At 40.9% G+C, this 14,098-nt stretch overlaps 1 protein-coding gene across 12 annotated transcripts in view; it reads right to left on the reverse strand.

Moving 5' to 3' along the window:
• Positions 1–14,098, reverse strand: part of ZNF568 (zinc finger protein 568) — an 88,873-nt gene that overhangs the window by 18,952 nt on the left and 55,823 nt on the right. The gene's annotated exons all lie outside the window — the stretch shown is intronic.

Raw genomic sequence — 14,098 nt, forward strand, 5'->3', positions numbered from 1 at the left:
GAGATTGCCCCAGAACCCACCCACTCGCTGACCCCACTCAACGCTGACCAAGAAAGTACAAAGGGAAGTGCCTTTCCAGTTCTAGCTCCAAAGGCAGAGTCGGCGATGCGGCCACATGGAGCCTCTCTGTCTACTAACCGCGCGGCCCCACCAGCACCGGTCGCCGAGCAGTGGAGGTCGGGCGCACAGTCCCCGTCCGGGGAGTATCGCACGGACTTTCTGTCCAGGCAGGTCACACAGCAGCGACACCTCTGACCTCCAGACACTGCCAGCCAGCTCCAGAGCCAGCATGAAACCACTCGCCCACTTCGTGCAGGTGCACGGCTGATACCTCCCTCCCCCGAGTCAAGAGTGGAAGCCTCGACATTCCCCAGCCTCCCCCCCGTCCTTTACTTCTCGAGCGCGAGAACGCAGCCTAGAAATGCCCGACAGCCACCCGTAAGTAAGACTCCAGACAGACCCCGGCCCCGCCCCGAGCTCCTCACCGGGCACTTCTCCCGGGTCCTCACACGCGAGGCTGGTCGAATCCGCCCCAAACCAGTGAGTCGGGCGGCCCGCAACGCCCCAGCCGCTCGCGCCCGAACTCCCGCCAACTCACCACCCCCAGCCAACTGCGGCCGGAAGTAGCACATACCGCGGAGCCCTCAGGAAAATGTAGTCCCGGGGAGGAAAACTCTAACCAGAGCCTGGCCGGTACAAGTCCTCACCCAGTGTCGCGTCGTGTTCCTAGCCTTCAGTGAAGGCCAGTGCTGACGGCCCAACCTCGCCTGAGCATCCTCTGCGGACCTGGGCGAACCGACAGGTCCAAGCAGCAAAAGTTGGCTGCTGAGGGGTAAAAAAAAAAAAAAAAAAAAAAGTTGTGGACCGTGGAGGCTTCTGGGAAATGTAGCCCACAGCGGAGGAAAGGGTGGGCTGGTACGCCCCCAGCACAACCCGAGTCCTCTAAGTTAACCCTTGTGCAACAGTCCTCGCTGCACACTACGAAATGCCCAGAGGCTAGTAGGAACCGTAGTTAAAAGCCGGGAAGCAGACAGTTCAGAGTCCTCTCCACAAGGAGCCGCGCTCCGAGAGCGGGATCAGGAGCGAACGACTCACCGCTGCACCATGAACTAGGCGTCCTCCCGGACCCGGGCTGTTCAGCCCGCCCCACGATCCTTCCTGGTGGAGTTGGGTGCTCAAGTTTCGGATGAGAATTCATTCCCCAGTCCCGGCGCCCCCCAAAAGTGCAGTACTCCCTTGGTACTGCTGTAGGGTAGCTGCCCGGCGTCCCGACTTTTCAACCCAATTCGGGCGGGGCCACAGGGACGCCAGGTAAGGGCCCATCGTGGAGGCGTTTGGGAAATGTAGTCTCAGCCTAACGGGTTGGGAATGTGGCAGAGGAGAACCTGAATGAAGGGTGGCAGTCTTGAGCTCAGGATGCAGGGTCTGAGAAGGCCACGGGGAAGGTGAAGGAGGACAAGCCTAGGTCCCGAGTAGAAATCACGGAATACCAATACTGAACTCTATATGCCATGCATTAGTGTTTCCAAACTTTTTCTAAGTACATAAATGCAGATGGAAATGCACTTGGGTCATAAGATCTTTGGAAAGTTACACTAACATTTGTTAACAGTAGTTAATGGCTAGAATGTGTAATTGTGATTTTTTTTTTTTTACTTTAAGAGTATTCCCTTATATTGGGGCCATTCTCGTGTCCTTATGAAACACTCAATTTTGTTAAATAAAAAATAAATTTAGACTCTGAAATTGAACTAGAAAACAAGAAGTGGGCCAGATTTTTTAAATAGCACAGTTTGGTTCTAAAAGATAAATGAGGGGCACCTCGGTGGCTCAGTTATGTCTGCCTTCGGCTCAGGTCATGATCCCAGCGTCCTGGGATCCAGCCCCACTCGGGCTCCCTGCTCAAAGGGGAGCCTGTTTCTCCCTCTACCTGCTTCTCCCCCTGCTTGTGCTCTCTCTCTGTCAAATAAATAAATGCAATCTTAAAAAAAAGATAAATGAAACACAATATTCATAAACAATAAAAAAACAAAAATTAAAACAAGAACATTAGAAATGGGAAAGGTTAAACCATAAACAGAATTTAAAAGAATTTTGAGGTTGTTATGAGCAACTCCATAACCACAGTAGAGGTAATTGTAGATTTTCCAGTAAAACTGAAATTACTACTTTCTTTTTTTTTTTTTTAAGATTTTATTTATTTATTTGAGAGAGAGAATGAGATAGAGAGCATGAGAAGGGGGGAGGGTCAGAGAGAGAGGCAGACTCCCTGCTGAGCAGGGAGCCCGATGCGGGACTCGATCCCGGGACTCCAGGATCATGACCTGAGCCGAAGGCAGTCGCTTAACCAACTGAGCCACCCAGGCCCCCTGAAATTACTACTTTCTACTAAGAAGTAGAAAACCTGAACAGAATAGCTATAATAAAATTTAAATATATCTTTAAAACTACTGTTAGAAAGGTACCAGATAGTTATTTTTAGCTACTTTTTGATTAATGATTTTTTAGTTTATTCAGATCCTGGGAAAAGATGGAGTGCTTTTTTTTTTTTTAAGATTTTATTTATTTATTTATTTTATTTAGAGACAGCAAGAAAGTGAGTTGGGGGAGGGGCAGAAGGAGAGAAAGAGAGAATCCCAAGCAGGCTCTGCACTGCCGAGCCCAGTGCCAGGCTTGATCCCAGGACCCTGAGATCATGACCTGAACCAAAATCAAGAGTCGGTTGCTGAACCAACTGAGCCACCCAGGTGCCCCAAGATGGAATGTTTTCTAATTAATTCTGTCTAACTGGCAAAAATCTGATAAAGATAGGCCAAAAGAAAAGTACGGATTAGTTTCATTTGGATTAAAAGATAAACTGAGGTACCCTAAAATTTTCAAGAATTTATTTGCGCATACATCGATTTGAATCAGGCAGTATCAAACTGAAAGTGATAGGAGCGCGCCACCAACAGGAGCTAATGGAGAGGTTTTTATAGAGAAGACCCTGAAGCAAAGCAAGGAAATTATTTGATTAGCTATAACTTACGCAGTTGCCTTGTATGGCAAAGCTAAGGTGGCTTTTTGTTATTAATTGTTCTTAAGTTTTATTTTCTCTGATTGGGGTGCATTGATTTTGGGTTAGGTTTTGGTTTGCTTTGATATGCTACCAATGCATTAGAACTATTTCAGTCTAATGGCATCCTTGTTGAATTACTTTAACATTTGTGGCTATAGATGCAAAAATTCCAAATAAAAGGCTGATATCAACATGTACTATAAAATTTGTACAGCGATTATGTCAATAGATAATGTTGGAAGAACATTAAAAACATACAAAATGTATTGTATGAACAAATTAAAGGAGAAAAAATATACATATCAATCGATGCCAATTAGATAATGTGGTAGACAGAATAATGTCCCCACTCAAGATGTCCAAGTCCTAATCCCCAGAACCTGTGAATGACTATGTTATCTTACATGGCAACAGAGACTTTGCAGATACCCTTAAATTAAGAGTTTTTGGTGAAATGAGAAAGTTATTCTATATTATCTGAGTAGATCCAATATAATCACAAGGCTCCTTAGAGAGGAAGGCAGGAGCGTCAGAGCCAGAAAAGAACTGTGAAGACAGAAGGAAAACTTGGAATGATGTGCAATGAGTAAAGGACCATGAGCCAAGGAATACAGGCAGCTTCTAGAAGCTGGAAAAGCAAGGAAATAGATCCTCCCCTAGAGCCTATAGAAGAAATGCAGCTCTGCCAACAATTTTTTAGCCCATTAGATCCATTTCAGAGTTCTGACTCCAATCTCTGGGTGAAGAAATCTTCCTTCCCTCAGAGCAGGAGGATGGACTGACATGTCAGTCATCAGAAAGCCATGTTCTTGATAAATTAGTCCATCTGCCTTCCTGAGATACACGCCCGCCTGCCCCAACCAGGATATTCTGCATTCCTTCTCCTGAAACTTCTTTTACAGAAACAGGTTGAGGAACTGGTTCCCTAGTTCTCCTGTGTTAGTGGGGTCTTTGGATATACATCCACAAGCAGCTCAGTGCCTTCCCACATTTATTTCTCCCATATGATAGAGTGCAGTCACCTAACAGGCACATTGTCTTCAACTGTTTATTTTGAAATTTTTCAAATTTCCAGAAGCATTGAAAGAATAGTACAAAGGATTCTTATACATGCCTATCCCCTGGATTCACCAGTTGTTGACAACTTACCACTTTTGATAATCTCTCTCTCTCTCCTACCATTTGAAAATAGATTGAAGTATCATGATACTTCACTACTAAATATGTCAGCATATATCTCCCCAAAACAAGGGCATTTTCTTCCCACATATCACTAAATACCATGTCTCACATATATCACTATGTACCACAAAACACAGTGTTTCACACTTATATCAGTAGACACAGTAGTACATTTCATGTAACTCTAACTACAACACTGTGATCAGACCCAAAGAAATTATTATTCCATAATTCACTCATATTCAAACTTCCCTCAAATGTCCCCAAAATGTCTTGTACAGGTTTTTAAATAGGATACAAAGCATGCATTTAATGTTATGTCTCTAGTCTCTTAATCTAGAACAGTCCCTCCACTTTTTTGTTTTCTCCAGACATTGATTTTTTTTTTTTTTAAGAATCTAGGTTATTTGGGGCTCAGTTGGTTAAGCGACTGCCTTCGGCTCAGGTCATGATCCTGGAGTCCCGGGATCGAGTCCCGCATCGGGCTCCCTGCTCGGCAGGGAGTCTGCTTCTCCCTCTGACCCTCCTCCCTCTCATGCTCTCTGTCTCTCATTCTCTCTCTCTCAAATAAATAAATTAATTAATTAAAAAAAAGAATCTAGGTTATTTGTTCTACAGAATGTCTTACATTCTGGATTGTCTAGTTATTTCCTTATGGTAAAATCCAGATAAAACACATTTGGTAAGGATACTACACAGACAATGTTGTGTCCTCTTGCTGTATCACATCAGGGAAACATGAGGTTGTGTCATTTCACTATTAGTGATGTTAAATTTGATCATTTGGTTAAGGTTGTAATGGCCAGATATCTCCATTGTAAAGTTATATTTTTTTCCTTTCTAACTGGTAAGTAACCTGAGGGCTGATAACTTAGGACCATGAATCTCCTACTTCCCAACAATCATCTGCATACTTACTATAAGGTATATATTACTGTTTCACATAAATTAATATGTATGTTACTCTTTCATATAAATATGAATCATGAAATTATATTTTATATATGGACAATTATATATGCATATTGATGGTATACTTTTGACATACATATATACATATTATCCTTCAGTGTTGGAGAATCTATTATGTTTTGTGAACCATTTAAGATATTTTATAGAATAATTCAGAATACAACAAATTTATTTTGTTCCTGACTTTAGAACTTAAACCCCATAAATATATAACATCATTGTAAACAGATCTTCACTTTCAAGTTGTTGAGCTTCTCCATGCCCAATGTTCTGTTAGAGCTCTGATAGGCAGAAATACATATCTTGGAGAGAAAGATGAGAGGGTTTTTTTTTTTTAAGATTTTATTTATTTGAGAGAGAGACAGAGAGAGATAGCAAGAGAGAACACGAAGGAGAGGGAGTCCAACGTGGGTCTCGATCCCAGGGCCCTGGGATCATGACCTGAGCTGAAGGCAGATGCTTAACCGACTGAGCCACTCAGGCACCCCAAGATGAGAGTTTTTAATGTGGAGATTCTCATCTGGCAAGGAGGCAGATGGCAAGCTGTTCTGCCTTATGAGACTTCTAAGAGTTGGGTATCATGGAGAACTTAAGTGTGAGGATCTTAGTGAATGATGCTGGGCTTCTGCCAAAAATGGAGAGAAGCTTTTTGTCAACACTCAATTCCTATAGTCAGTTTGCATCAATTTGGATTCATTCAGAAAACAGAAATCCCACCAGAATTTAAACAGAGTTTTAATATAAAGAATTATTAATCAATGCTGAGTAATATAAAGACATCAAAAAATTCTGAAGGGCCCCTTATGGCTGAGGGAGAGACCCTAAGGAAGGACAAACTTAGATGAAAGATCCCTCCCAGAGGCTGGGTTTCAGACCTCCTTGGAGAAGATGTGATTGCATCCTATTGGATGGCAGAGAAATTTCCTGGGTTGCCAAGTACTTAGAGAGTTGGAGTGGGACTATAGACAGCTGAGATGCATGGTATCCACATCAAGAAGGCTGCAGGAGATAGCCCTCTATGGCACATACAAGCCAAGGCTGATGGGCAGGCATACAGAGAAAGCTGGGATGCCACTGTGCACATGTGGCCTGGAGCACACAGTGTGTCATCAGGAGGGTCTCAGCAAGGTGGTCACTGAGTCCAGGTCAGGTCTGTGAGGTCTCCAAGACACTCCATGCTCTGGGGCGCAGCTGATGCTAAGCATCACTGAATGTTTTCACATACACATAACCCACAGACCATGAAGCAAGAACAAGAGAAAGCAAAATGCAGCAACCATTCAGAAGAGAAGCCAGAAAGAGAAGCCCCTTTCCTCCTCCAGTGCCCTCTACTAACATAGCTTCGCATCATTCTCACTGTAAAGAAGAAATGCTTAAAGGATCCAGTCCCTTTTTACAGAGCAGGTTTTGAAGGCTGAATTTGGAGCTGAGAGGCAATAAACTGATAATGGCACAGTGGAAGCCTTTGACTACTCAGTTTCTACACTTCTACATACTATGAGCTCCCATACAACACAAAACAACTCTATATTTCTATCTAGCAAGGCAGTTATCCAAATAAGAAAATGTATGATTCTAACAGTTGGCTATATTAATTATTAACTCACTAATTTTTTACTTTATTATTTCTCATATTCATTTATAGTCCCACTGAATATTGTTGCCTAAAGAATAAATTGTAAAGTTAACCCCCAATGACTTGTATATGAAATAAAAATGAGAGAGAAAAAATGGCGGTTAGTATATAAACACATATAACAAGCAAAGAGAAAATATGCAAGGCTACTACAGCCCTCATGTCTATAATCGGATATGAGGTCAGTTGATGCCTATGACTTCCTTCTTTGACAACCCATTCCCTATTTCTGTTGCCTTCAGTAAGAGCCTCAAATGCTCTAGGTTCTTTATCTGGTAGAGAGACCCAAGCCCTCATTCCTGAAGATTCTGAGTCCTCGATCATTCTATATGTTTTTTTTGTTTTGTTTTGTTTTTTTGCTTTTTATTGCTGTCGTTTTCCCATTAACCTTTACTATTGGACATAGACGGTCTAAAAGGAATGCCAGAGAATCGCTGGGTTTCAAATACAGGCCCATTTACTTCCACTGCATAGCATTAACCTGATTCCTTCTTGGTAATTAGGATCAGTCATTCCAGCCAGTGGATTAACTTTTTTTTTTTCCTGTTCGTGTTAAAGGAGTTAAAAATGTTCAAGACAGGGACACCTGGGTGGCTCAGTCGTTGAGCATCTGCCTTCAGCTCGGGTCATGATTCCGGAGTCCTGGAATCGAGCCCCGCATCGGGCTCCCTGCTCCGCGGGAAGCCTGCTTCTCCCTCTCCCACTGCCCCTGCTTGTGTTCCCTCTCTCACTGTGTCTCTCTCTGTCAAATAAATAAATAAATAAAATCTTAAAAAAAAAAAAAAGACATCATCTCCCAATTCAGTAGCATTATTGCTATCGGTATGTCTCCAGGTGGAAGCGTTGTCCCTCAGGGACTAATACCTCCATACAAGCAAAGGTCAAATTCTGTGAGTGGCCATTAGGTGTTATAGTGAGAGAAGTCACTCCCACTTGACCCCTTCCTGGAGCATGTATTTGAGTATGGGGGGAGGTCATAATGATCTCGAATTCAGAATATATTCTATGTCCTTTAAAACAGAATTCCAGCCTTTTAGGGTGATGTCTCCCACTGGCACTTTCAATTGGGCTAGCTGATTTTAGGTGATGGAATTTGTGTTAAGACCAGTTAATTCCCCAGGCATGAATGCACTGCTCAGACAAAATGCTGTGCAGGATGCCATGATGGTGGATAAAGCATTCTGTGTCTGTGGTTGGTGATGTTGGCATAAACATCATAGGCAGGGGAAGAAAGTCTAAGATAATATGTGTCTATACTTGTGAGATGTCTCTCTGTCCCAGCCATGATGGAAAGAGAGAGCTAACATAATTGACCTTCTACCAGGTGGTTAGCTATTCCTCACAGAGAATGATGCCTCATAAGGGACTCAAGGTTGGTCTCTACTGTTTAGCAAAAATTAAGGGGAGGGACTGTGCTAGCTGATTATGTCCCTTTTATTAAGAAAGAAAATGTTGTCAAACACCCTCACCCCCAAATATTTCTGCTTATAACTCATGGCCAGATTCATGACACATGGCTGCCCTTAATCACAGGTAGGTTGGGAAAGAAAATATTGAATTCTTCCAACGTCTCTGATGGAAATCAGCAGAGAAAAGATAGACTGAAGCTGTCTATTGTGCCTACCACCAGAGAATTGGCTTCCTGTAGAAAAGATAGAACTTGAGCCATTCCAGTTGAGTGGAGTGAAGATCCCAGGTAAAGAGACAATGTCTCTGGCTTAAAACATGGGCAAAATTCACAGTTAGAACTAAAGATACCTGCAAATCAGATTCTTTGGATGGAAGTAAGAGGACAATGCCTCAGGAACAGGAATCACTCTTGAGAGGAACCCCATGTGAAACCTGTGAGGAAGGTGACACTCTTGGAAGTGGCAGAGGCTGGTGATTCTTTAAGTGGAGCATTTCTCACTAGGGTAGAAGAAAGAGTGCAGACTCTGGGGCCTGTGGACAGATGTGAGAGTGCAAGGTGGGTGGGGGTTGGGTGGCACAAGAGAGAGAAGTTCCTACTCCACAACTTAAACAGCTCATTTGTCACAGAAACTCCGAAAAATGTTATGTACTGTGTTCAACATGTGCATAGAGACACCTTAGGGAGAACTGCTATTTTCTTCATATTTCATTTGCTTATGATTACGGATCTATAAAAAATTATGAGTGTAATAGTAATTCTACATATCATTCATCACTATGCACACGTTAATGAACAATGTGAAGTTATTTATATTCTTTTTTCCCCCTATGTTATGTTTGCTCTGGTTATATTTATGAAAATCTAATTTTATGTCTGTTAAAGCTAAAACTAAAAAAAATTGGAGCTTGTGTTTTGTATGTCTTTTTTCTTTTTCAAACAATTTATATTTATTATATTTTCCAAAATTCTTGGTTCACAACAGATTGTAGATTTTAAAAAAGAAAAAAAAATTTGTATTTCATCACAGACATTTTGAGAAGCACTACTTGAAAAAACAAATGATGTGATGTGATATTTACTTGGTCTTTGAGGAAACAGCTAAGTGGCTTTCTGTATTCTAATTAATGTGACCAAAGACTCCCAAGAAAAGATCACATTTACACCCTTAATGAAATGGCTATAATCTCCCTCCTAGAGTATTTGTTTGTCCCACCTTAGGGCATATACTAAAGATTAGACCAGTGTCTAAGAAAGTGCAAAAGATAAATTCTTTTATTCAGAGGTGCCCCTCTTCCACCTCTCACACGAGGGCGTTAGTCATCCTGTGGGACATGCCTTATTACCTTCTGCTGCAAATTCATCCACCATTTGTGTCCACTTTCACTTTATCGTTTTGATTTAAAGACCAGATCGGTTTCGATGCCTCCCATTTTAGATAACACTTATGGCTTATTCTCTCACCTCAGTATTTGTCCCTTCAAGCTACTCCCAGAACTCCCAGACATCACAGAAATCACACTTGCACGTTAGACACCAGATCTTAGAAAGTTACTGTCCAACATGCAACGAGAAAGTAATATCTCACAAAGGTTGAGGCTAATATAACAAATTTGTATGTGACTTGAACCTCTCTAAAACATGCAGAGGTATCATCAATGGTAAGAAACAATTTTGGAATGGGGCACTGGTCATAACATAGCTCTCTACCAAGCTCATTTAACAGAGACTATATTGGGAGTATTACATAAAATGGCTGTTCATGTTGCTTCGGTTGTTAAATTTAGGTAGAGGAGAAATAGCAGCTGGTTATCTGGGAACACTAGAATAGTCATTAATTATGCTCCAGAAACAGCTGCTGAAGCTTTGCCTTGGCTTTGACCCTGGCGTTCTAACAAAGCAGCTGCCAGTGCAGCTGATATTCATCTGTATTTGTTGGTATACAAAGTTATCAGTATAAATCAGTGGCTAATTTTCCATGGCTTGCCAAGCTAAGAAAAATGAACCTACTGACACTGAATTAACAGTATCAAAAATTGAGAACTTTCATAAACATACACATTCGATAGGATCCACCTAATCCACTCCTAAGAATTTATCTAAGAGAAATGAAAACATAGATCTATACAAAGACTTGCATACAAATGTTCATCGCAGCTTTATTTGTAATAGTCCCAAACAGGAAACAACCCAATTATTCATCAACAGGTGATGGGATAAACAAATTATGGTATGCTTACTCAGCAAGAAAAAGAACGTACTGCCACCATAGAACATGGATGAATCTCACAGTGTCTAAGCAAATGAAGCCTGATACCAAAAACACTGTGATTCCATTTACGTAAAGTTCTAAAACAAGCAAAACTAATCTATGGAAATGGAAGTGGGAAGAATGATGATCTCAGAAGGGGATGGTTATCGTCTGGGAAGAAGCCAAGGGAGCTTTCTGAGGGAATGGAAATATTCTATTTCTTTATCTGGGTGGTAAATACACAATTATATACATACAATGCATACTTAAGATTTTTCTATTTTACCATATGTAAATTATACCTCAATTTTTAAAAAGATAAAAAAAGAAAAGAAAAACTTCAGTCATTAAGTAAGTGGGTGGGGAAGTTTTAGAGACATGAGTCACAGTTGAGAAAAGAAAAAAGTAATGATGGGTAAACAGCCTGATACCTGTGAACTAATCAAGGGCCTACAAATATTTCGGACCTATGGAGAGGCTTTAAGATATGAGAACTACAATATAAAAATTACCTTTTATAATCCAAAGTCTCTAAAATTCGATTTGCAGGTTTAATTCTCAACACAGTTTTATGTAGACATATAAAAATAATTTTGATGTAGGCTGTGTGGTTTTTTTTACCACATTTGACTTTAAGTGTGCTGAAGTCTTCATAAGTCCTGAAAGTTTATTTCAATCTTAAAATAGCACTGACTTTTCATGTCCTCTCTCCCCTCATTCCCACACTTCTGAATTGGAAATAATCCTATACCCCAAGGATCTTGGCCTCTGCCCTCCACATTTTAGTGTGTTTCAGCATACTCGGTCCCCACTCAATTGGTGAAAGGACTCTTCACTAGGCCGGGTAGGGATCAACAGGACATGGGATTCTCTCCTATTAGAGATCTTGCCCATTTCCCCTGGTATACAGACCTCAAAATAATCAAACTTTCTCACAAACAAAACTAACCAAAATCTAGGTTGCCTTTTGGCAAACTTTGAGACCCACTACTCTAATCCAAAGAGAAAGGCTAATGTTAACATGATTAAATAAAGCATGTACCCATCCTTACTTCAGCAAAATCCTACAAACGCTTCCTAGTAATTCCTGGGACACAAGTCCATATAGAAATGGAGACTTCCAACTCACCCTTTGAAAATCATAGGACAACTAACTGTACTCTTGCATCACAATTTCATCTGAAAATTTTGACTTTACAGATATTGTATCTTAATCACAGGCTTGGGAAGTAGGTGGTTATATATATTTTTTTTTCAGAGCTGATTCTTTTAGAGGTCATTCAGTCAAGTTTTAGGACATTGTTTGGAGTTGAAAATTATAAGGAATGCAATTCAATTGAAAAGAAATGTAGATACCAGATCCATGTCTCCTAACTTTATCTTTTGTTTTGCTGGGTTTTGACATTTTTTACTTCAGGTGCACATAGGTTTTTTTTATTATTATTATTTTAAATGATTTTAAATAGGGCGCCTGGGTGGCTCAGTAGGTTAAGCGACTGCCTTCGGCTCAGGTCATGATCCTGGAGTCCCTGGATAGAGTCCCGCATCAGGCTCCCTGCTCGGCAGGGAGTCTGCTTCGTCCTCTGACCCTATCCTCTCTCATTCTCTCTCTCAAATAAATAAATAAAATCTTTAAAAAAAAAAAAAGATTTTAAATAATCTCTACACCCAATGTGGGGTTCGAACTTACAAGATCAAGGTTGTTCCACCGACTGAGCCAGCCAGGCGCCCCTCAGGGGCACACAGTTATAGAAAAAACAACCCTTGGGTTATACACATGCTCATCAAGTCCATTCAGGGCCTACATTGGTTATTTAGTTGGTTAGTGTAGTAGATTTTGATATTATAACATAATATCAGGATTATACTTCCTGTCCATTGATACCAGACATGGTCATGTGTAAAAATGACATATGCCAGTTCAGAGCAGAAGCTTTAAGAGCTGTTGAATGGTTTCACCATCTCTCTTTTCCCTCTGCCATGAGACTACCACGTTCTATGAAGTGCTACTTCTTCAACCTAGGTCCTGTAATAAAGGTGATATGGAACAGAACAGCTGCCAACTTAAAACGGATGTAAATATGAGAAATATTTCCTTGCTGTTGTAAGTCACTAAGATTTTGGACTCATTTGTATAATTTATTTGTATCATAATTTATTCTAAACTGATCAATGAAGTTATTTATTTTAAATAATGTTATAAGCACCCATGAATCCACCACCCAGCATAATATCTATAACCTTGATAATAACCTATATATAATTATATATAACTCCTTCCCATCTCCCTTCCTCTCCTAATGGATCAAATATCACCCTGAATCCTGTGTTCATTAATCCCTTGCTTTGCTTTTATGTAGTTTTACTGTATTTATGTTTTGCTAAAAAGTATATTTTTTACCTATTTTTTACTTTATAAATAGGTTAATTACATGTTATCTTTGGAATTTACTTTTTCTTCTAATATGATCATAAGATCTTCTGTAATGTGTGACACATTTCATTTTGACTGTTATATAAGTATTCCATTGTGAGAACAAAGCACCTTCTTCAGTTGATGGACATCTGGGTTATTTCTGTGTTTTGGCTACTGAGAACAGTGCAGCAATGTACATTCCTTTTTTTTTTTTTTTTAAAGATTTTATTTATCCATTCATAAGAGACAGAGAGAGAGATGCAGAGGCAGAGGGAGAAGCAGGCTCCCTGTGGAGCAGGGAGCCCGATGTGGGACTCGATCCCAGGACCCTGGGATCATGACCTGAGCCGAAGGCAGACACTTAACCGACTGAGCCACCCAGGCGTCCCAGCAATGTACATTCTTGTACATGTCTCCTGATGTGCATGTGTGAGAGCTTATCTTGGGTGTACTTCTAGGAATGGAGTTCCTGGGCATGTAAATGTTCAACCACAGAAGATAAAACTAAAGTGCCAAACTATGGCTTACTAATTTAAGTTCCTACTAGCAATGAATAACAGAACTTGGGAACATACATCCTCTCCAACATTTGGGTTTTGTGCTGAATAGCTTCCATTTGCCCCTCCAGATCAATTCTCTACTCTTTTTCATCCTACTCTGTACCCTGAGGCTGACCTGTATGGACTGCATCAATGTCAGCTATGTGTATAGCAAATACATATTCCTAATTTGTAACTTTTTTTTCTGGTTTCTAGTTGCATTCATCCAATGGGAGGGCTACCAGGAGATCAGAGAGAGAGAGTGAATGAGGTATTTATCCCCCACCTCCATTTTGTCCCTGTGGAAGTGTGGTTTTGGCTCTGTCCCTCAACTACAGGTCTCAGCTTCTAACAAGCATCCTTTCCACAGAGTCATCTCTGTTTCTGGGTTCTGGTAGTCTCCTCCCCCGACTCCTCTCACATTCTGGGTAATAATGGATCTCTGCCTCAGGATATTGTGGTTTCTCTATACTCTAGCCACATTTCTATGAATAGTTCCTTTATTTTATTATTTTTTTAAAGATTTTATTTATTTATTTGACAAAGAGAGAGATAGAGACAGCAAGAGAGGGAACACAAGCAGGGGAGTGGGAGACGGAGAAGCAAGCTTCCCGTGGAGCAGGGTGCCGATGCGGG

Source organism: Mirounga angustirostris, unplaced genomic scaffold (assembly GCF_029215605.1).
Source record: "Mirounga angustirostris isolate CCGP_5_RB_7025 unplaced genomic scaffold, mMirAng1.0.hap1 SCAF_16, whole genome shotgun sequence".
In the NCBI taxonomy this organism is placed as follows: domain Eukaryota; kingdom Metazoa; phylum Chordata; class Mammalia; order Carnivora; family Phocidae; genus Mirounga; species Mirounga angustirostris.